Source organism: Syngnathus floridae, chromosome 1 (assembly GCF_059516105.1).
Source record: "Syngnathus floridae isolate MCC-2025c chromosome 1, RoL_Sflo_1.0, whole genome shotgun sequence".
Lineage (NCBI taxonomy): Eukaryota > Metazoa > Chordata > Actinopteri > Syngnathiformes > Syngnathidae > Syngnathus > Syngnathus floridae.
Window position 1 is genome coordinate 16,901,555 of NC_142413.1, and position 23,983 is coordinate 16,925,537.

At 44.4% G+C, this 23,983-nt stretch overlaps 1 long non-coding RNA gene across 1 annotated transcript in view; it reads right to left on the reverse strand.

Moving 5' to 3' along the window:
- Positions 1 to 21,030, reverse strand: part of LOC148404324 (uncharacterized) — a 30,038-nt gene extending 9,008 nt beyond the window's left edge. The window contains exon 1 of the long non-coding RNA XR_015860196.1: positions 20,925 to 21,030. This is a non-coding gene — a long non-coding RNA (uncharacterized LOC148404324). The remainder of the gene's footprint in view (positions 1 to 20,924) is intronic.
- Positions 21,031 to 23,983: the final 2,953 nt, after the last annotated feature.

The window sequence follows — 23,983 nt, forward strand, 5'->3', positions numbered from 1 at the left end:
CCAACCCTGACATTAGGACGTTGGATGCACACAGGCTTTGGCTCGGACAGTCGGCTATACTGCTGCTATTGCGGTGCCCTATAATGTCATCAAAGAGCATTTCATAGTTCCACTCATGTACAGTACATGTTGATCATGCTGAAATGACACAGCATGCTTGTTGAGTTGCACAGTACCCATTTATCTTTTAAATATACAGTATCTCACAAAAGTGAGTTCACCCCTCTCATTTCTGCAATGTTTTAATTATATCTTGTCATGGGACATCACTGAAGAAATTACACTTTGAGACTTGTCTTTGTACTCTTTACCTGGTTGCCGCCACTCACGCTGGACACCATCTGAACCAAATATGTTTATCTTGGTCTCATCAGACCACAGGACATGGTTCTAGTAACCCATATCCTTAGTCTGCTTGTCTTCAACAAACCTTTTGCGAGCTTCCTTGTGCATCATTTTTGGAAGAGGCTTTTCTTGGGACGACAGCCATGCAGACGGTGTCCAGCGTGTGTGGCGGCAACCAGGTGAAGAGTACAAAGACATGTGTGTCTTGCCTACAGTCAAGCATGGTGGTGGGAGCGTCATGGTATAGGGCTGTATGAGTGCTGCTGCCACTAGGGAGCTACAGTTCATTGAGGGAACAATGAATGCCTACATGGACTGTGGAATACTGAAGCAGAGCATGACCCCTCCCTCCGTAAACTGGGCCGCGGAGCAGTATTCCAACACGATAATGACCCCAAACATACCTCCAAGACGATCACTGCCTTCCTAAAGAAGCTGAGGGTGAAGGTGATGGACTGGCCAAGCATGTCCCCAGACCTAAACTCTATTGAACATCTGTGGGGTATCCTCAAACGGAAGGTAGAGGAGCGCAAGGTCTCCAACATCCACCAGCTCTGAGTGCCACCCTCCCGCCAGAAAGTCTGTGCTGAACAACTGGCACCCACCTTTGCACGGATCTTCAATCTTTCCTGGAGCTGTGTGAGCTGCCTTCGTGCGTCAAGAGCTCCATCATCGTACCGGTGGCCAAGAAGCCCGCCATCACAGGTTTGAATGACTATAGACCCGTCACCCTGACATCTGTGGTCATGAAATCCTTTGAGAGGTTAGTGTTGAACCACCTGAAGGTCATCACGGGCCCCCTGCTTGACCCCCTGCAGTTTGCCTGCCGGGCAACCAGGTCGGTGGACGATGCGGTCAACATGGGGCTGCACTACATCCTGCACCACCTGGACACCCCAGGGACGTACGCCAGGATCCTGTTTGTGGACTTCAGCTCTGCTTTCAATACCATTGCTCCTGACATCCTCCATCTGAAGCTTATCCAGCTCGCGGTGCCTGACTCTACCTGTCAGTAGATCACCAGCTTCCTGACCAACAGGAGGCAGCATGTGAGGCTGGGGACCATCACATCTGACACCCGGACCACCAATACTTGCGCCCCCCCAGGGGTGCGTCCACTCCCCACTGCTCTTCTCTCTCTACACTAACGATTGTTCCTCAGGCGACTCTTCTGTGAAGCTCCTGAAGTATGCGGACGACACCACTCTCATCGGATTGATCCAAGACGGTGACGAGACTGCGTACAGACAGGAGGTGGAGTGGCTGGTCCACTGGTGCAGCCAAAACCACCTGGTGTTCCTGGGATCCACAATCTCTCGGGACCTGAAATGGACCAGCCACATAGACCAGAAGAAGGCCCAGCAGAGGCTGTACTTTCTGAGACAGCTCAGGAAGTTCAACCTGCCACAGGAGCTGCTGAAGACCTTCTATACTGCCATCATCCAGTCTATCCTCTGCACCACCATCACTGTCTGGTTTGGATCGGCCACCAAACAAGACAATCACAGACTGCAACAGACAATCAGGACTGCAGAAAAGATGATCGGGACCAACCTCCCATCTATCCAGGACTTGTACCTGTCCAGGACCAGGAAACGTGCAAGTAACATCTCTACAGACCCTTCTCACCCAGGTTGCAGTCTGTTCAAACTACTCCCCTCCGGACGGCGTTACAGAGCACTGTACGCCAAACCAGCAGACAAACACACAGCTTCTTCCCCCGGGCTGTCACTCTGATGAACTCACACCACTCATAGAGTCTCAGAGTCATTACTGTGCAATTACATCCTGCTCTCAATGCTTTACCTTTCGATTGTCCATATTATGTGTACTATATGTCCTCTCTGCATCCATTGCAGCCTGGTCATCCTGGAAGAGGGATCCGCCTATCTGTGGTCTCTTCTCAAGGTTTCTCATTTCCCCCAGTAGGAGTTTTGAGTTTTTCCTTGCCCTCCTGGGAGTTTAAGATCAGGGGATGTTTGAGAATAATTGTCAATTTTTGCACATGTTGTCCTGAATTTTGTTAGCTACCTAAATGTTGTACAGAGGCCGAGATGTACCTGAGTCAAATTCCTTGTTTGGCATGCTCAAACTTGGCAAATAAAGATCGATTTGATTTCATTTTTGATTTGATGTCATCATGGAAGAGAATTCCAGCGGCTACCTGTGACGCTCTAGTGAACTCCATGCCTAAAATGGTTACGGCGGTGCTGGAAAATAATGGTGGCCACACAAAATATTGACATTTGGGTCCAATTTTGACATTTTCAGTTGGGGTGTACTCACTTTTGTTGCCAGCATTTTACACATTCATTGTTGTATTTTGAGTTACTTTGAAGTAACAATACATTTACTTTGCTATCCAAGCTCTACAGTGACTACTTAACATTGTCTCAAAGTGCCATTTCTTCAGTGTTGTTCCATGACAAGATATAATTGAAACATTGCAGAGATGAGAGGGGTGTACTTTTTGTACAATTTTGTGAGATACTGTACATGCTGGGCATTTCTTTTTTTTTTTTTTATTACCACCACATGGTTGAGGGTAAAAAAGTAGACAGTAGACAAAGCATCCAGTTATAATAAATGTGCATATAGTGACATTTTAAACAGGCAAATAATTTAGGTAAAAAAAAAAAAGAAAAACTATTAGGTACTATAGTCTTAGTAGTATTATTTTACGTCCGTAATTGTAGTAGTTTCTTGTAGCAACTGTGTGGTTGTAGACCACCCCATTATCTCCCAACAGATGCCTTCTAGGGCTGTTTCCTGATTTTCAACACACAAGTGAATGATAGCAATATTTGAGGGCAGTTGCTCTAGTGGGCTGTTATCTCTAACATGGGCCTTTTAGAGTTTGATGCAAGCTGGATCCAAGAAGGATATGGTAACAAACCAAAGATGTTGTAAGGTTAGTCTTATTTTGCAAAATTGTCTGAAAATTGTACTAATGAATCGGTGCCATTGTCCTTTCTGTCAGGTAAGAGCTGATTGTTGATTACACACAAAAAGGTAACTGTACATTACTCCCGCCGCCACCCTTTCATCCTGACACGCTGACAGGTGCCAGTAGCTTCTTGCTCCATCACGTATCCACATCCACCAGCAGCCTCCTGATCTCACTGACATTTAGCTGCAGATGGTTCAGCCACTTTAACACCCACCATAATGAAGTTATCAGCTGCTGTAGGGTATGTAATCCTGAAATGAGCCTCAAGTCAAAAGTGCAGCTGGTAAGTGAGTGATAAAAATGGCCTTTGTGTGTTTAAGAGGGGCATGTGATAGAACACATTAAAGAGCATTCATCGGCAGTGTGATGTGATTTTGAGAATACGATGAACACTTGCAGTGGTGCCTTGATTTACGGGTTAAGCCCTTTTCATGATATTTTAAACAATTGTTTTTCTCAAATAACTTTTCCCCATTGAAATGAATGGAAATGGCGTTAATCTGATCCAGCACTCTCGAGAACGCCCCCCACCCCCCACCCCACCCACACACACACACGCTCCACACACACACAGATGGTAATAGCTTTTTAATGACCAAAATAGTACTTTACAGCAGGGATCACCACGTAACAATTTGTATATATTGTTTTTTATATAATATTAATAAAAACATACGATAACGATATAATTCAATATAGGAACAGATTTCTCTCAATCGAATCAGTTGATAGAGGAAATTATTATTTAAATAAAACATTATAAAAAATATTAAATATAAAATCTGCTGTGCATATAATCACATTGTTTTAGTGCCTTAAATTTATAGAGCACCTTGCAAGGGACCTATAAGAATGACACACATGCACTGCTTTAGCCTAATATGTACTTAAACTTGCCCTTGATTTACTTTGCTAAAAGACTTTGAGCGACATTCTCTAAAATGTTATCATACGGTTTTTTTTTTTTTCTTCTCTGATCTGACTTTTCCCCCCCCAAGGACATCTCCTCCTGCTGCCAAGACCTGTCAGGCAGGAGCATCTCAGAGAAGAGAGGTGAGAGGACACCAATTAGAAAGTCATCCTTGGCCAAGAGAGCCAGCGGCACAGCTTGCCACAGGAAGTGGGTTGTCTGACTTCCTGCATGGGGTCACAGCTGTTTGCAGGGAGGTTAGCGTTAGCAGCCAGTATGTGGTAGTATTTAGCGTCTGACGAGGGAAGCCTCATTTGAATAGCAAAGAACCGTTTCAATGTCACCAATAAATTTACATGATTTCTTTCCAGCTACAGCCGGGATCAGAGAGGGGACTTTGTTGAAATTAAAATAGCACGATGGTGTCACAGGAACGAGACCTGCTCGTTCAGAGTTGGCTGGCTTTGAGGTAGAGATTAATACTTCATTTCTATTCGACTCGATAACAGCTTATGTTCAGAAATCCTTGCAGAGAATAAACACACTGGCCAAAACATATCTGTGACATAAACTGTGTCAAAATATTTGATGCTCTGTTTTGATTGAACAGTATTAGTTTACAAATTGTGGCCTGCAACTGGCTGGCGACCAGTTCAAAGTGTAGTCTGCTTTCCGCCCGATGTCAGCTGGGATAGCCTACAGCACCGCCCGCGACCCTGAACAGGATAAGCGTTGCTGAAAATGGATGAATGGGTGAATGGATAGTTTAACCTTTTTCTTTTTACATTTAAAGTCCCCCAATGATCATCGTCACACACACATCTGGGTGTGGTGAAATTTGTCCTCTGCATTTAACCCATCCCCATGTGATTTTAATCCATCCCCTGGGGGAGAGGGGAGCAGTGAGCAGCAGCGGTGCCGCGCTCGGGAATCATTTGGTGATCTAACCCCCCAATTCCAACCCTTAATGCTGAGTGCCAAGCAGGGAGGCAATGGGTCCCATTTTTATAGTCTTTGGTATGACCCGGCCGGGGTTTGAACCCACAACCTTCCAGTCTCAGGGCGGACACTCTACTACTAGGCCACTGAGCTGGTACTGTAGCTGAATAGTTTACAGTCGTAAATGGGAGTCACAGTATATAGAGCAACCAAAATATAAGAAAATACAGTATGCAATGTCAAAATACAGCTACAATGATGATAAAGTGATACAATGATTGATACAATGATACAGTATTGCAAAATTACAACTTAACCTCTAAAATTATGTAAGATCAAGGTATTTTTAAAAGTTTATTTATGTATTTGCACATACATTCGCTAACCTTAAAAAGAATAGTAACGTAAAGATGCATGTTTTTCTTAAGCTTTTAAGGACTGATGATCCGTCTCTTATCTAATACCTAAAAACTGCAAGCAGCAAGCAAAACCTAATTTTGCATTTGGCCAAAATGAGAGTTCAAGATGCTACCTTTTGAAAGCAGATCTCAAAGTAGAAATGATCTCCTCATAGCTACTCTGGATTCAAACACTTCATCTGTATTGTTACTACTCAATCTTAGTGCTGCCTTCGACACTGTAGACTTCGATATTTTATTAGGGCGTCTTAAAAGTTGTGTTGGTATTCCAGGGTCAGCACTAGGCTGGTTCTATTCCTATCTATCAGACAGGACGCACCGAGTGATCTATGGCAATACGTCCTCTGAGCTCTATAATGTTACGTGTGGTGTCCCACAGGGATCGGTACTCGGACCAATTTTATTTAATATTTATATGATTACGCTTGGGGACATAACACGTAAATGTAATATTAGTTTTCAATGCTACGCGGATGACACCCAATTATATATGCCGTTATCGATGACAGATCCGCGGGATTGTTGTAATCTTGAAGCGTGCCTTGCGGAGATCAAGCAATGGATGTCTCTCAACTTCCTTCGTCTTAACCCAGATAAAACTGAGATGTTGATAATTGGTCCAACTCGTTATCAACACTTATTTAAGGAAACCACTATAAATATAGATAACCGTACTATCACTCAGAGCGATACTGTAACTAATCTCGGGGTAATAATTGACCAAACGCTCTCCTTTCAAAAGCACATTAAGAATATAACCAGAATTGCGTTTTTTCACCTTCGTAATATTGCTAAAAGTCGTCCGATCCTCTCGACCGGTGATGCGGAAACTATTATACATGCGTTCGTCAGGTCGCGCCTGGACTACTGTAATGTATTATTCTCTGGTCTTCCTAAGTCCCGCATCAAAAGTCTACAGTTAGTACAAAATGCTGCTGCGAGGCTGCTCTCACGGACAAGAAAATTTTATCACATAACCCCAATATTAGCCAACCTACATTGGCTCCTGGTCCATTTAAGATGTGACTTCAAGGTTCTTCTATTAACCTATAAATCACTGCATGGCTTAGCGCCTTCATATCTCGTCAACCTAGTTAGTGACACCGAGGGCCAAGAAAATGTCTGCAGGGTCTAGAGCAGGGGTGCCCAATACGTCGATCCCGATCGACCGGTCGATCGCCTAGCCACTACTGGTCGATCGCGTGACATTAAAATGTTTTTGGGGTTTTTTCGCACTTGACGCGTGCGCAAACAACGGCGCTAACAACACAACACTAACGCTCGCGAGTTCCCTCCAATTGTCAGATCTCAGTTTTTTCTCTTAAACTTAAGAAAGGGCAGCTGGACATAGTAAAAAGATTTTTCAAAAAAGTATCACTTTCATAGGGAATGGGAGGACTTTTTTTTCACGTTGATTTTATATATATGTAAATATATATATATATATATATATAGTTCCATGTGTGATCATTTAGACTTCTGATTATGTCAGAATATATATATATATATATATATATATATATATATATATATATATATATATATATATATATATATATATATATATATATATATATATATATATATATATATGACTCAATGCCACATACTTGGATCACGGAATGCTTGAGGCTGTACAACATCAATGGGACTCTGAGAACCTTCATCGCCAACTCGATGAAACAGTGGAAAACCACACTTGAAGCCAATGGCAAGCCACTTGCACACGTGACCATCAAATGTGGTATATACCAAGGAGACGCTCTGTCCCCAATGCTGTTCTGTATAGGACTGAACCCCCTCAGCCAAATAATCAACAAGACGGGCTATGGATACCAACTCAGGAATGGGGCCACCATCAGCCACCTCCTCTACATGGATGACATAAAGCTGTACGCTAAGAACGAGCGGGACATTGACTCCCTGATCCACACTACCAGGATCTACAGCTCTGACATCGGAATGTCATTCGGACTTGAGAAATGTGGCCGCATGGTGACTAAAAGAGGAAAGGTAATCCACACAGAGGGGGTCTCACTCCCAGAAGGAACAATAGCAGACATTGAGGACAGCTACAAATACCTTGGAATTCCACAGGCAAATGGCAACCTTGACGAGGAAACAAGGAAAGCAGCCACAGCCAAATACCTCCATCGAGTAAGGCAAGTCCTAAGAAGTCAGCTCAATGGCAAGAACAAGACCCTAGCCATTAACAGCTACGCCCTACCAGTAATCAGATACCCTGCAGGAATCATACGGTGGCCAAAGGAAGATATACAGACCACAGATATCAAGACATGGAAGCTCCTAACCATGCATGGAGGGTTCCATCCCAAGTCCAGCACCCTGAGACTGTACACTAGCCGTAAAGAAGGAGGCCGAGGACTAGCGAGCGTGAGAGCCACTATCCAAGATGAAACATCCAAGATCCATAAGTACATCAGGGATAAGGCCCCAACGGATCACGTGCTCAGTGAATGTCTCAGACAATGGGCATCAAAGGAAGATGAGGTGCTGGAGGGACCATCATGGGAGGACAAGCCCCTACATGGGATGTACCACCGAAACATAGCTGAAGTAGCTGATATCCAGAAATCCTACCAATGGCTAGAAAGAGCTGGTCTGAAGGACAGCACAGAGGCACTGATCCTGGCTGCACAAGAACAGGCCTTGAGCACCAGAGCAATAGAGGCCCAAATCTACCACACCAGACAAGACCCCAGGTGTAGATTGTGCAAAGAAGGTCCTGAGACAATCCAGCACATAACTGCAGGGTGTAAGATGCTGGCAAGTAAAGCATACATGGAGCGCCATAACCAAGTAGCTGGAATAGTGTACAGGAACATCTGTGCAGAGTATGGACTGGAAGTCCCAAGATCCAAGTGGGAAACACCTCCAAAAGTGGTAGAGAATGACCAAGCCAAGATCCTCTGGGACTTCCAGATCCAGACAGACAGAATGGTAATGGCGAACCAACCGGACATTGTGGTGGTGGACAAAGAGCAGAGGAAAGCCGTTGTGGTTGACATAGCCATCCCAAATGATGGTAACATTAGGAAAAAGGAACATGAGAAACTTGAGAAATATCAAGGGCTCAGAGAAGAGCTGGAGAAGACCTGGAGAGTTAAGACTTCAGTGGTACCTGTGGTCATTGGAGCACTAGGGGCAATAACCCCCAAACTGGAGGAGTGGCTGAAACAGATCCCAGGAAAAACATCTGACATCTCAGTCCAGAAAAGTGCAGTACTAGGAACAGCAAAGATACTGCGTAGAACCCTCAAGCTCCCAGGCCTCTGGTAGAGGACCCGCGCTTGAAGGGAAAAAGAGACCACCCACGGGGGGTGAGGAAAAGTATTTTTGTCTATGTGAAGCCCTTTGAGACTGCTTGTGATTTAGGGCTATACAAATAAACTTGACTTGACTTGACTAGACATTTGTTTTATCTAAATCTTAAAAAATGCATTGTGAGACACGAGTATGTCACATTCAAAATAATAAGTTTAGAATATAGGCCCGTGGTTGTGTTCTCTCCTTCAAGAACAAGAGCTTGCCCATGGTGTACATTAATTGTGACTAGTGGATACGTATTACTCCCACAACTCAACTTCTCAACTCAAATAAGTAAATGCCCACAATTAAATCTACTAAAAATATGCTCATGTAGACCAAGACAAGGAGGAGTTGGTAGTTGGGTGTTACTCACTCACATTGCAAATTAGAGGGTCTTCTGGCGTTACTTTTTTTTCCCCAAAAACGCAAATGATGAGAAAGGAAAGATAAAGGAAGCCTTTCTGTGACCTGTCTTTTTGACATAAGCATGTTTACCAACAATGACGCAAATTACACTTCCCAACTGCAAACCTAAGTAAAAAATGTAAAAGTTCTCAAGTGCAAAGCAGTTCACACTCAGCAAATGAACAACTGGAGTCTTAGCAGGGATGGAAGTATTTGATTGGCTCCTGCTATGAGCAGCTGTCTGAAATGGCCATATTTGGGCACAACCCAATCAGATCATTCCATCTACAATCATTGATTGGTCAGATGTAGTCATTAGCATTAATCTCCCTGTCTGAAAACTTGACCATGTGGTAACTGTTCCAAGACTCTGCACCACTCCCATTACCACCACTACGTTTCACAGCTCCACCGTCAAGGTTGAAAGTCACGGCCAATACTTTGAGCTCGTTTGACTCTGGTGTTCCATTTGGTTTATTGTGACTGCAGACATGGCATACAAGGTACAGTTTCATGCCAGTCAGCAAGGTTCAATCAGTGTGTTTTTGAACCCGTCATTCACGTGAGCCGCACGACAGACGAGAGAAGGAGGTCAAATAGGTTTTTGGACCAAGGATCTTGCCGACAAAATATCCTGCAGCCGTATCAGGAACCAATTGCTGCAAATCATTTTCAAAAGCGACAGTGGTAGACAGAAGTTTTCTTTTTTTTTTTCCCTGGCCTGCTATTTCACAAAGTGGAAAGGCACCTTCACCTTTTTGACAACGAATGGCCCACTGGCCAAAGGGAGGAAAGAACAAAACAAAACAATATTTCTCACATCTTGCAATTTTGCTACTGTGGCAAAGATGAAACACACCCGTCATAGTATCATAACACAATCCTTGACATTGATTTGACCTTTGATTTTCTTGTGGAATGGTGTAAATGCTCTTAACTCCGTGCACAGCAAGCAGGGCTAATGTAAAATCTGAAATGGCTTCATCAGGGTCTGAATTACAGGGAGCCTCAATTTCGGTTTAGTGAGCCCTTTTTTGCTCACAGAGATTAAGGGAGGAGTCTGTCAGCTCTCTATTGTCCCACTGAGAAAAGAAACTCATTTGCTTTGAACGATAAATGTCTTTGGACCGTAAATCATGTCTCCTAATCCTTTTACCAATGCCACGTAATACAAATTGTCTCTCAATTACACATCATACAATGGAGACAATGAGAGAAGTTTGCACACACAGCGTAGCATTGTCCTCCCCTTTGACTTTCACCATGTTTGGTCATGCTGTAAACCTCTTTGATTGAGAGAATGGTAGACTTTAACTCATGTAGGAAAATAAACTCCTTTACACAAGGGTGAATATTCCCATGTGATCTCTGCTTTTTACTTATCAAATACTGCTGTCAGGTCACTGGCATTTAAAACTAGGTCATGATAAGAACTCCTCAAGAATCACTATTGGACAATGCTGTCAAACATTGGGGGGCCCAGTAGAAATCTTGCTTGAGGACTTTATAGAAAACTGTAAGAAAAATGTAGCTCAATAAGGTGTCCTATTTTCATAGACAAGCGCCCGTGCACTTGTACAACTTAAAAATGGGGTCGTTTGTAAATTTGGCAGACTGTGCTACACCTCAATAGGTGTTCTGATGCATTCTATTGCACGCCCCGAGTGGATCTGGCAATTTGGTGACCAAAATCTGGTTCACAGCACATCAAATATGTCAACATCACTAGTACCGGACATATCCCCTCACCACAACAGACTGAATTTTAAACATTTAAGTTTGTTGTCTTTCATGTTTTATTGTTCTTACATATTGTACTGTATTTTATTCCAGTTTTTAAGTTGACATGTGTAAGAGCTGTACAGGGACTGCAGATGAAAAATAGCCCTTTGGCTAATTCTGGTGCATTTACAGAAATGTTCATTGATGTACACCAGGGGTGTCCAAACTTTTTGCAAGGAGGGCCAGATTTGATAAAGTGAAGGGGCCCGAGGGCCAATACTTTTTTCAGACATTTTTTAACTACAGAAATTTCATGCAAATACATACTGTTATGAAACAAATTTCATTGTCCCAATTGTCTTTATTTTTTAAATGACAAAATAAGCCACTCAGGCAGATGTGAACAACTTTAAAAACACAAATTCTGCCTTTCACAGATTCTCCTTGAGTCGTCACCTTATCGTGGTGGAGGGGTTTGCGTGCCCCTATGATCCTAGGAGCCATGTTGTCGGGGGCTTCATGCCCCTGGTAGGGTCACCCATGGCAAACGGGTCCTAGGTGAGGGGCCAGACAAAGCACGGCTCACAGAAGCCCCTTATGATGAGAAAAATAAATGGACTTCGTTTTCCCTCGCCCGGACGTGGGTCACCGGGGCCCCCCTCTGGAGCCAGGCCTGGAGGCGGGGCTCGAAGGCGTGTGTCTGGTGGCCGGGCCTTCGCCCATGGGGCCCGGCCGGGCACAGCCCGAAAAGGAAACGTGGGTCCCCCTTCCCATGGGCTCACCACCTGTGGGAGGGGCCAAAGGGGTCGGGTGCAGTGTGAGCTGGGCGGCGGCCAAAGGCAGGGACCTTGGCCGTCTGATCCCCAGCTGCAGAAGCTGGCTCTTGGGACATGGAATGTTACCTCTCTGGCTGGAAAGGAGCCCGAACTGGTGTGCGAGGCAGAAAAATTCCGACTAAATATAGTCAGACTAGCCTCCACGCACAGTTTGGGTTCCGGTACAAGCCCTCTCGAGAGGGGCTGGACTCTCTTCCACTCTGGAGTCGCCCACGGTGAGAGGCGTCGAGCAGGTGTGGGTATACTTATTGCCCCCCGGCTGGGCACCTGCACATTGAGGTTCACCCCGGTGAACGAGAGGGTAGCCTCCCTCCGCCTTTGGGTGGGGGGACGGGTCCTGACTGTTGTTTGTGTCTATGCACCAAACGGCAGCTCAGAGTACCCACCCTTCTTGGGGTCCCTGGAGGAAGTGCTGGAGAGCGCTCCTTCTGGGGACTCCATCGTTCTACTGGGTGACTTCAATGCTCACGTGGGCAATGACAGTGAGACCTGGAAGGGCGTGATTGGAAGGAACGCCCCACCCCCCCCCCCCCCCGATCTGAACCCGAGCGGTGTTCAATTATTGGACTTCTGTGCTCGACACGGATTTTCAATAATGAACACCATGTGCAAACATAAGGGTGTCCATGTGTGCACTTGGCACCAGGACACCCTAGGCCGCAGTTTGATGATCGACTTTGTAGTCGTGTCATCGGATTTGCGGCCGCATTTTTTGGACACTCGGGTGAAGAGAGGGGTGGAGCTGTCAACTGATCACGACCTGGTGGTGGGTTGGCTCCGATGGTGGGGGAAGATGCCGGTCCGACCTGGCAGACCCAAACGCTCTGTGAGGGTCTGCTGGGAACGTCTGGCAGAATCTCCAGTCAGGAAGAGCTTCAACTCCCACCTCTGGCAGAGCTTTTCCCACGTCCCGGGGGAGGCGGGGGACATTGAGTCCGAGTGGACCATGCTCCGCGCCTCTATTGTTGATGCAGCCAACCGAGACTGTGGCTGTAAGGTCGTTGGTGCCTGTTGTGGCGGCAATCCCCGAACCCGCTGGTGGACACTAGCGGTAAGGGATGCCGTCAAGCTGAAGAAGGCGTCCTATCGGGCGGTTTTGGCCTGCGGGACTCCGGAGGCAGCTAACAGGTACCGGATGACCAAGCGGAACGCGGCTTCGGCGGTTGCTGAGGCAAAAACCCGGGCGTGGGAGGAGTTTGGTGAGGCCATGGAGAATGACTTCCGGACGGCTTCGAGGAAATTCTGAGGATGGGGAAGCAGTGCAACGTCAACACTGTTTACAGTGGGGATGGCGTGATGCTGACCTCGACTCGGGACGTTGTGAGTCGGTGGGGAGAATACTTCGAAGACCTCCTCAATTCCACCTACACGGCTTCCATTGAGGAAGCAAGGCCTGGAGACTCTAAGGCGGAGTCTCCAATCTCTGGGGTCGAGGTCACTGAGGTAGTTAAAAAACTCCTCGGTGGCAAGGCCCCGGGAGTGGATGAGATCCGCCCGGAGTTCTTAAAGGCTCTGGATGTTGTGGGGCTGTCATGGCTGACACGCTTCTACAACATTGCGTGGACATAGGGGACAGTGCCTCTGGATTGGCAGACTGGGGTGGTGGTTCCCCTCTTTAAGAAGGGGGACCGGAGGGTGTTTTCCAATTACAGGGGAATCACACTCCTCAGCCTCCCCCGTAAGGTCTATTCAGGGGTGCTGGAGAGGAGGGTCCATCGGGAGGTTGAACCTCGGATTCAGGAGGAGCAGTGTGGCTTTCGTCCTGGCCGTGGAACAGTGGACCAGCTCTACACCCTCGGCAGGATCCTCGAGGGTATGGGAGTTCGCCCAACCAGTCCACATGTGTTTTGTGGACTTGGAGAAGGCGTTCGACCGTGTCCCTCGGGAGGTTCTGTGGAGGGAGCTTCGGGAGTACGGGGTGCCGAGCCAACTGATAAGGGTGGTTCGGTCCCTGTACCACCGATGCCAGAGTCTGGTCCGCATTTCCGGCAGTAAGTCGGATTCGTTCCCAGTGAGGGTTGGACTCCGCCAAGACTGCCCTTTGTCAACGATTCTGTTCATAATTTTTATGGACAGAATTTCTAGGCACAGCCGAGGCGTTGAGGGGGTCCGGTTTGGGGACCTCAGCATCGCGTCTCTGCTTTTTGCAGATGACGTGGTGCTGTTGGCTTCTTCAGGCCGTGATCTCCAGCTCTCGCTGGAACGGTTCGCGGCCGAGTGTGAAGCGGTCGGGATGAGGGTCAGCACTTCCAAATCCGAGTCCATGGTCCTCGATCGGAAAAGGGTGGAATGCCCTCTCCGGATCGGGGATGAGATCCTGCCCCAAGTGGAGGAGTTCAAGTATCTTGGAGTCTTGTTCACGAGTGAGGGGAGGATGGAGCGTGAGATCGACAGGCGGATGTCCGGGCTCTCCCTTAGAGATAGGGTGAGAAGCTCGGTCATCCGGGAGAGACTCGGAGTAGAGTCGCTACTCCTCCACGTAGAGAGGAGCCAGATGAGGTGGCTCGGGCATCTTATCAGGATTCCTCCTGGATGCCTCCCTGGGGAGGTGTTCCTGGCATGTCCCACCGGTAGGAGACCCTGGGGACGACCCAGGACGCGCTGGAGAGACTATGTCTCTCAGCTGGCCTGGGAACGCCTTGGGATCCCCCGGGATGAGCTGGATGAAATGGCTGGGGAGAAGGAAGTCTGGGAGTCCCTCCTAAAGCTGCTGCCCCTGCGACCCGACCCCGGATAAGCGGAAGAAGATGGATGGATGGATGGATGGATGGATGGATGGATGGATGGATGGATGGATGGATGGATGGATGGATGGATGGATGGATGGATGGATGGATGGATGGATGGATTCTGCCTTTCATTCATATCTGAAGAGTCAGATAACATTTAACAAACTGTATGAAATAATTTAATTTACAAGAGTTTAAAATCATTTTTGCCTCATGGACATTTTAAACAGGAGTTATAAGTAATGCAAAGTTTTCTGTTATTATTAAAACTTAAAACAAGTGAATTTTCAATTCCAAGTTTCATGATTTTTTTTTTTAATTCAGTTTGACAGTGCAGGCGGGCCATGAATAATACATTATAAGACCGAAGCTGTGGGCCGTATGAAATATGACCGGGGGCCGGATTTGGCCCGCGAGCCGGACTTTGGACATGCCTGATGTACACTGTCCCTGTCAAAAAATAAAAAAATAGACTATATTTTAGACTACCGAAAAGCAGGTATACATTGTGCCACATGTGGTGTAATGTAATTTGAGTGAATTTAAACAAGGCACAGAATGTTCTGAGCTCCGTGGATGTTTGTGGTGCATGTCATTGTATTTCATTCGTTAATAAAATTGCGTGGAGCAATCACAGATGTGCTTTAAGTTTTTAGGTTCATCCATGAGGTTGCAGTGGGTTGGGAAAAAATGAGCACCACCTCTGGTACTCATCCGCAAAAGCTTGATGATAAACTAGGTACTGACAGCACTGTGCCCTTGAGAGAGGTGACAAAAACATGAAGTAACTGAAGTAACACATTATGGCTATTGCTACTCCAACAGAACTTTAAAGAATATGAGAGGTGTATCTGTACTCATTTTGACAAATATATCAACCAATGGTAATGAATGCATAGAGCTGATGCTTCGGGGGGGGGGGCTTCAGTTTGAACGTAATGCACTGCTTAGTTTCCCACAATATTTTCTATTCCTATTAAGTCGTTTTACATCACGTATATACAGTAGAAGGAATCAGAACGGTTCCTAAAATGAAATGCTTGGATATCGAAATCATAGAAAAGTATTGTTCCTGTCTGTCTGGTCAAGAGACGGTGAGAGGAACAGATTGAAATTGATGTGGTTAAACTGGAAAATTCTTTCAGATAATGAAGCTGCACATGTCATTTTTTTGTGCCTTTAATGCCATTTCACTCCAGAAATTGATGCATGCATGTTTTGTCAAGCACCGAGTGTCATGGGAATTGGTGGCGCACATATAGCGTCTGAACTAAATGTCAACGGGTGTCCCTTGAGTAAATGATTCACAACGTGTTGGAAACAGAGAGGTGCATGTGATTGAGCCAATTTGAACTCAAGTAGGCGGTGTTTGGCCTGTGAACTGAAAAGTAGCGCTTTCCCCGTGACTTGCTAAATAGAGATTCTTGATCAAATGTGGTCGGCTGATACAGCTACCGCCTTTATTATTATCTAAAATACTGAGACACAGGAGACACTCAATTCTGCGCGTGGCACTTGCTCGACTTGGAAATTCCCACAGCTTATCACCTTTCAAGTTCTATGAAACACATTATTGAAGTGATCGCTCTTGCATTATGTATCTATACCTATGATAATTGCTCTGCTGTATCATCCTGCATATTGCACACAACACAGCTAGCTGAAAGATTCAACTTCGTGATGCATTAACCATTTTATTTGGGTTTATCGGTGATGTACTTCCTGAACAGCTATGAATATGCATATTTGAATCAAACAAAAAAATGTGACATACTCCAAGTTAAATAATCAAATAAACAAGGCCCAAAACATAACTATGTGTATGTGTTCATGAAAAGGTCCTGCCCACACTGCAAAAGATGGTTACGTGTATGTCTCTCTGAGCTTTGCACGGTGTACATTGTTGTCAGAGGGCCCTGTGTGTGGCGGCACCAGCTGCTTTAAGCGGGTGATCCATCTCCTCTCAGCTGCCATATCAGTCATGAGGGATTTTGAGAAATGAACCCCACACATACAACGCTCCATCTAAACCCAAGCATCCCACAAGGGCATTATACAGGTTGTCCTTTATGACACCGACCACAGGCATTAATTCAACAAGTTTCCTCGTAATTAGAATAATGTGACTGAATGATTACAACCCTGGATGTTTTAGTTCATTTTTAATACAATTGTAAATCCATCATATTGCATTACAGTATTGTAAATTGAATTGTGATATTCAGGAACGAAATGCACTTCAATATGAGGCCACACGGTACTTGACATTTTGCTTGGGACACCATTGTTTTACTTTTTTTCTGTTTGTTTAACAACGCATTTGGTACGATATGCCACAATAGACCAATAGAATACACAATATAATGTTTACCTTTCTTTCAAGCCTCACATTGCTAATATTCTATAAATTACTGCTATCCTCAATCGGTTGTCAAGATAGAGTTTCACCCCATTGGAGCGCAAGACAGCCACTGTCTGTTTTTCATTTTTCATAGTTCATGACAGTGACTGTGTGAAAAAAAAAGTATGACTCAGTATCTTAAATGTTTGTTTTTCTTCTCTTTTCGACTAATTGACATAATTTCACACACTTTAATAGTTAGTATAAAATATTAAATGATTTTATTACGTACAACACAATACAATACAAAATGAAAACCACAGAACCATTCATACGCTGTTAAAAATGTGTTGTTGTTTTTTATTTGAAGAGCATGATTTAAAAGAAAAAAAGATGTGTAGGGACTGTAAGGTATTGTGTTAAAGGATATTAAGTCAAAAATGCTATTTTCCGAGATTGTTTTTCTCCAGATAAGATCAGGGCTATTTATTATCTTAAAAAAAACAATTAAATTGGCCAATAGAATTTCTATTCAAGATGCCCCCCCCTCCCCAGCCATAGAGATGCAGAATTTTCTGTTGATAACAAGCTATGCTTTGTACGGTAGGCCTTCTGCTTATTAGCAGTAGTCTCATCAGCGTGTGGTGCACATTTCAGCATGAAAACAACAGCGGTCAGTGCACGTTTAACACGAGCAGCCCAAAGCAGTCACTAAGTCAGCTTTCAACTCTTCTTTGGACAGAAAACTGTTTTCACCAGTCTCTGGCTTTCATCCAAGCTTCTAACCCCAGAGCCTGTAGGTTTAACAAGCATGATGCTTTGAGGAGTGACTTGTGATTCAACCCAGATTTACAAGCTGATTACTATGCAGACATTGAGTCGCAGAGAGAATAGAAATGTGCTCCTTATTTCTACCAACAATCCTGTGTCCAGAGAATCACATTGTATGCCTGTGCAAGTATTTAATGGTGTGTAACTTTGAAGTCATTGCTTGAAGAAAAAAAAAAAGCTGTTGCTCAAACACTAATGGCAATGTATCCTGTGATCGTTCACACTTAGACTTGCAGGGGATCAAAGAGGAACAGATGCGCCAAGGGCAATAAAAGATGTATTATAATGTGTTTGAAGGCTAGATTATCAGGTTAGAAATAATGAAACATATTCCTTTGAATGGCATAGCATTGCCTCCAGGTTATTGGCCAATTTCTTGGTGAACTAAAAAAATTGTTCTGATATCAACAGAGCAAACAAATTACGCAATCTTAATCAGTGGTTTTTCAAAGTAAAAGCCTCTGCGGGTGTCAGATTATTTATACTGTATATTTGAGTTTGCCCAGCATGTGGTGATAGTTAATCTGTTTTTTCGCCCAACACAAACACTTTTATTGCCTAGGCAAATAGAGTAATGTTTGACTTTAACTAGCTTGGATCAGTGGTGAGGTTTGCATTTATTGAACATTTTGTATGTCAAACCCTTAGCTGCACAAAGGAATGAACAAAGAAGCAATCCTCGTTGGAATTACTTCACTGCATTCAAAGTAAGTGGAGATGCGCAGACAGCAAGGAAACAGAAGTGCTTCGTCAAAGAAAGGCATAAACCGTAATGCTGAGAAATGAAATTTGTGAAGTTTCATAAATTCAATCCCTACTTATTGTACACAAAACTGAAGGCTAGGTGTGGTCAGATATTTCATCCTCCAGAACAAGACCTGCTGTGAAGTTGAAAATAAGAAGCAGACCATTGCACAAAAGGCCTCAGAGCTGTCGTCTTTTTTTTCTCGGCCAGAGTGATTCCCGTGGCCGAGCAATAGAGTGAGACAAGTCGAGCTGAAATAGGCTGCTGCTCCCTCACAGGTGATATATAGTTTGTCAGCACCAATCAGCCTGGAATGGGAGAAAAGTCCATTCATCTGATCGCCTTATTGAGGAGAGTGGGCTACTTTTGAATGCCCCAAAGCTCGTTCCGGGGGCACCATAGGTTGGAGCCTATTTATCTTCCATTATATCAGATGTGAATGTGAAGAATGAAGAAATGAATAAGCATGAAGTGAACAACTCTTTGTGACATCCAGTAAATATCATCAGGACATCTAATCCAAAAAAGATATAAATAGAATCATCTTCTTTTTCACGGTGCATGTGATTAAAATATGACTTGACAAAATATGGTGCTTTAGCTTCTCTGAAATGGAAACATATGCATACATCACACAGATTTGCATTTAGACAAGGTATTCCAAGGGCAACATAGACTTCTACGATAAATATGTTCTTGTTATACAGTATGTGTACTGTGGATACCCCTCGGGATATTTTAGATTGCGAGAATTCCAATTTCTGAGCTTCAAATCCTAGCGAATATCCCCACTAATCTGGCTGCACATTCAGTTAAAAAGTGATACCTTTCATCATGTCTATAGTTACAGAGAAAGAAATGCATAAGGCATCCTGCTGACTCAAAGTTTGGTGTTAATATGCCTTTACATAATGCATAGTTTCTGCCAAGCAATTTGGTTTAAGACGTGCTCTAACTGAGCTGATAATTCCAATAAAGCGCAACAAGCCCAGCTTTATTAACTGCCACGTCAGAGAGTTTGTACCGACTGTTGCGTGGCATACTGTATGTATATGAGCTCTTCTAAAGAATAATTTCTGCAGCAACTGGTTAAAAAAACTACATCTATAAAGCTGTGTACTGAGAGAAATGCAATGTATTTTCCCAGACCTGCAAATTTAAATTTTATCCTATTACAGAGATGAGAATTTTCCGGGGCTCCGTGGACTTCCGTATAGTTTTCCGTCGAAAGTATCATTTTCGTGGATCGTGTAAATCCGTTGAGAATTTTTTTCATATATGGTTGTCTGAATTTGTCTTATCTAATTCTGAAAAAAGCCTATAGTTAGTTATACCTAATATTTTTGTTTCAAATTATTTTTTCTTATTTGCTAACATGAAAGGTGCAAAGATGGCGGCACGTGCATACGCAGTGACCTCTCTCTGTCCCGCCCGAACGGTGTTTTGTGCGCTTAATGAGTGTTTGTCCGACAGTTTTATGTGTTCGTCTCGTCGTACTACGTCGCGCTACAAGTCCAGCAGGCAGGTTTTGCTCGACATCGGCGGCGCTATATTCTGACTGTCTGCTGTATGCACACTTGCTCCATTATTGCTCCTCTTATTTATTATGTTATTTGTTTATTTATTATTTATTCATCACTCTTATTTATTCATTGTTTGTGCCTTCTTATTTTTATTTTTTGTGTTGTTTACTTGTTTGTATATTGTGTACTATGTCTTGTCACCGTGGGATAGTGGGAACGTAATTTCGATCTCTTTGTGTGTCTTGGCATGTGAAGAAATTGACAATAAAGCAGACTTTGACTTACGTATAATCACTCTCAGTATTATACCAGTTCACCACAATATAGTTGCATAAATACCTGGCAAAAATTGAATAATGGGAGTATTGGCATTTATTTTTGCCACTTAAAGCACTGCATATTGCATATAGATTGTGAAAGGTGCCTACATTTTCAGCCTGTTGATCAAGCTCTATAAGACAGATCATCTTTGTGATATGTTCTACTTTTTCACATTTGTGTAATTGTGCTTTTTCATATGACTTTCATGACACATTTCACACTGTTAACATGCAATATAAGCAACTAAAGAGAAATGTAAGGAGTCTAGTGGTTAAAATGTATTACTAGATTTCTTTGACCAACTGTAGAATTTAAATGTGACCATTTGTGCTAGCAAATCAAATGCCATTTTAGTCATCACTCTCTATTGTGAGTATTTTTTCAAGCCAGAAGCTTTTTCGATGACTTTAGTGGGCTGCTATGGTCAGAGCTTCTTGGAGAGGACCCGCTTCGTGCTATTGAGCGCAGCTGTTTGCTGTGCTACACATATCAGTTGAATAAATCCCACTCAGCCAGTGAGTTGAGTGTAAGAGAGATCCTTAACATTCTGTGAACCCAGCAGTAAATCAAAAACTTACCAATCCACCATCTTCCAAATTTAGCCTGCCCTCTGTGATGGCCTGCACCAACTTATTGAAGTAATTCAAGATTTCATCCTAAAAGACAGAATTTACTGCACGGCCATAAAAGCAAGAGGTACTACAGAGGCACAATGCATGTTCCAATAAAACAATATGAGATCATAAAGTGTGCACAATAATGCATCTCGGAGGCAGATTAAATGAAAATCAGGGAAGCAATAAGGCCTTTAATAATACACTCTGTCAGAGAGGCTGTATAACTGGGCAGACATTTTTATGTCTCAGTGTGCCAAATCATGACTTTTCATGAAAGCAACAAATCAAGTACAGTCATAATTTCATAGAAATTAATGGCAACAATTCTAAGAAAAAGACCCTTATTGAAATGTATACTCTGGGTCCAGCGGTTTGAGCATTACAGACACAATCTCTACTACTAAGAGTGAGAGTCAACTTTTGTTGACTAGATAAACTAGATGAATATTTCAGTCCTCAATCTAGATGCATCTTTCTTCAAATCCACATGAAGGTAAACCCAGCTCCCCACCTCCAAAGTCGGGAAATTACTGTCAGTATCTTTCCCCCAGAACAGTAATGCAAGGGGAAAAGACAACTTTGACAGATCTTGTGAAAGGTACTTTTTAATTTTGAGGCAGGGTGAACAGAAAAAGAGTTCTCATTTTTGGCCCTTTGCACACATCCTTCTTGATAACATTATGTCTTAATATTGATAAGAAAATTAGTAAGAGTGGGATAGAACTCAACATGGGTGGCGACTCAGTGACTACGTTTACAGGGATAACATTTCTTCAGAGTTCAGATTAAAACTATGCTCTTATGCACTGTTTTCATGCACACTAAAAATATCAGATTAAGACTTGCGTGCTTATGATTCACACTTTTGCTCAAATCAACAAATCACTTTGACATGCGCAGATTGACCAAATAGTAGTAGCAGATAAATTAGCCGGTGCGACTTACCTTGACAAACCAAGAAAACAGAAACGCTCTGCACAGTTCAATCAATTTTTGTTCTGAAAAGGTTTCGACTTGGTTTTCCTTACCACTTCTCACTCCTATGTGTCTATGGTGTGACATGTAATATCAATGTTTAGTGGTGTGTAGAAACTGTTACTCTGACACATCCTGTGTTCACATGTTCTGACTTTCAGGTTGGGGAAATCACAATTTCTTGTTGTTGTTGTTCTAAATGAACTTGAGGCCAATGGATGGACGAATGCATTGAAGGCTCGCTCGTTACCGTGGCAACAGTGTACGATGTATGTACATTAAAGTGGTGCCTTTTGGCCACAAAGACAAGCAGGGTCAGTTATTTCAGTTACTGTATGTCTTTCATTTGCATGTTGTTTACAAGTTGGACAGCATAAACTCACATTTTATCCAAAGCTTTCATTTGCATTTTGTTTTGATCATTGATTGTACAGACTGTTTTATACAACGATAATGTCAGCGCACATACATGTACTGTACTACTATGGTTTAAAGTTTGGTTGATATGGTACTAAATGAGAGGAGGGGTGCTGGAGAGGAGGGTCCATTGGGACGTCGAACCTCGGATTCAGGAGGAGCAGTGTGGCTTTTGTCCTGGCCATGGAACAGTGGACCAGCTCTACACCCTCGGCAGGATCCTCGAGGGTGCATGGAAGTTCGCCCAACCAGTCCACGTGTTTTGTGGACTTGGAGAAGGCGTTCAACCGTGTCCCTCGGGAGGTTCTGTGGAGGGTGCTTCGGGAGTACGAAGTGCCAAGCCAACTGATAAGGGCGGTTCGGTCCCTGTATCACCGATGCCAGAGTTTGGGCCGCATTTCCGGCAGTAAGTCGGATTTGTTCCCAGTGAAGGTTGGACTCCGCCAAGGCTGCCCTTTGTCACCGATTCTGTTCATAATTTTTATGGACAGAATTTCTAGGAGCAGCCGAGGCGTTGAGGGGGTCCGGTTTGGGGACCTCAGCATCGCGTCTCTGCTTTTTGCAGATGACGTGGTGCTGTTGGCTTCTTCAGGCCGTGATCTCCAGCTCTCGCTGGAACGGTTCGCGGCCGAGTGTGAAGCGGTCGGGATGAGGGTCAGCAACTCCAAATCTGTTCATGGTCCTCGGTCGGAAAAGGGTGGAATGCCCTCTCCGGATCGGGGATGAAATCCTGCCCCAAGTGGAAGAGTTCAAGTATCTTGGGGTCTTGTTCACGAGCGAGGGAAGGATGGAGCGCGAGATCGTCAGGCGGATCGGTGCAGCGTCGGCAGTAATGCGGACTCTGTACCGGTCAGTTGTGGTAAACAGAGAGCTGAGCCAAAAGGCAAAGCTCTCAATTTACCGGTCGATTTACGCTCCTACCCTCACCTATGGTCACGAGCTATGGGTCGTGACCGAAAGAACGAGATCCGGGACACAAGCGGCCGAAATGAGTTTTCTCCGCAGGATGTCCGGGCTCTCCCTTAGAGATAGGGTGAGAAGCTCAGTCATCCGGGAGAGACTCGGAGTAGAGTCGCTACTCCTGCACGTCGAGAGGAGCCAGATGAGGTGGCTCGGGCATCTCATCAGCATGCCTCCTGGACGCCTCCCTGGGGAGGTGTTCCGGGCATGTCCCACCGGTAGGAGACCCCGGGGACGACCCAGGACGCGCTGGAGAGACTATGTCTCTCAGCTGGCCTGGGAACGCCTTGGGATCTCCCGGGATGAGCTGGAATAAGTGGCTGGGGAGTGGGAAGTCTGGGAGTCCCTACTAAAGCTGCTGCCCCCGCAACCCGACCCCAGATAAGCGGAAGAAGATGGATGGATGGATGGATGGATGGATGGATGGATGGATGGATGGATGGATGGATGGATGGATGGATGGATGGTACTAAATGATATAAAAACTACAGACATCATTATGATTATTCAGTCTTCCCTACATCGATCCCTCCAATCATTCATCCATTTTCCTCATGTACAGCTTATACTAACTAGGGTTGCCGGAAGTGGAGTACTAGAGCAAAGGTTTGGATCATGTGAGCATTGCTGCAATTTTCACCTCTTCACTGAGCTCAAATGGCTCAACA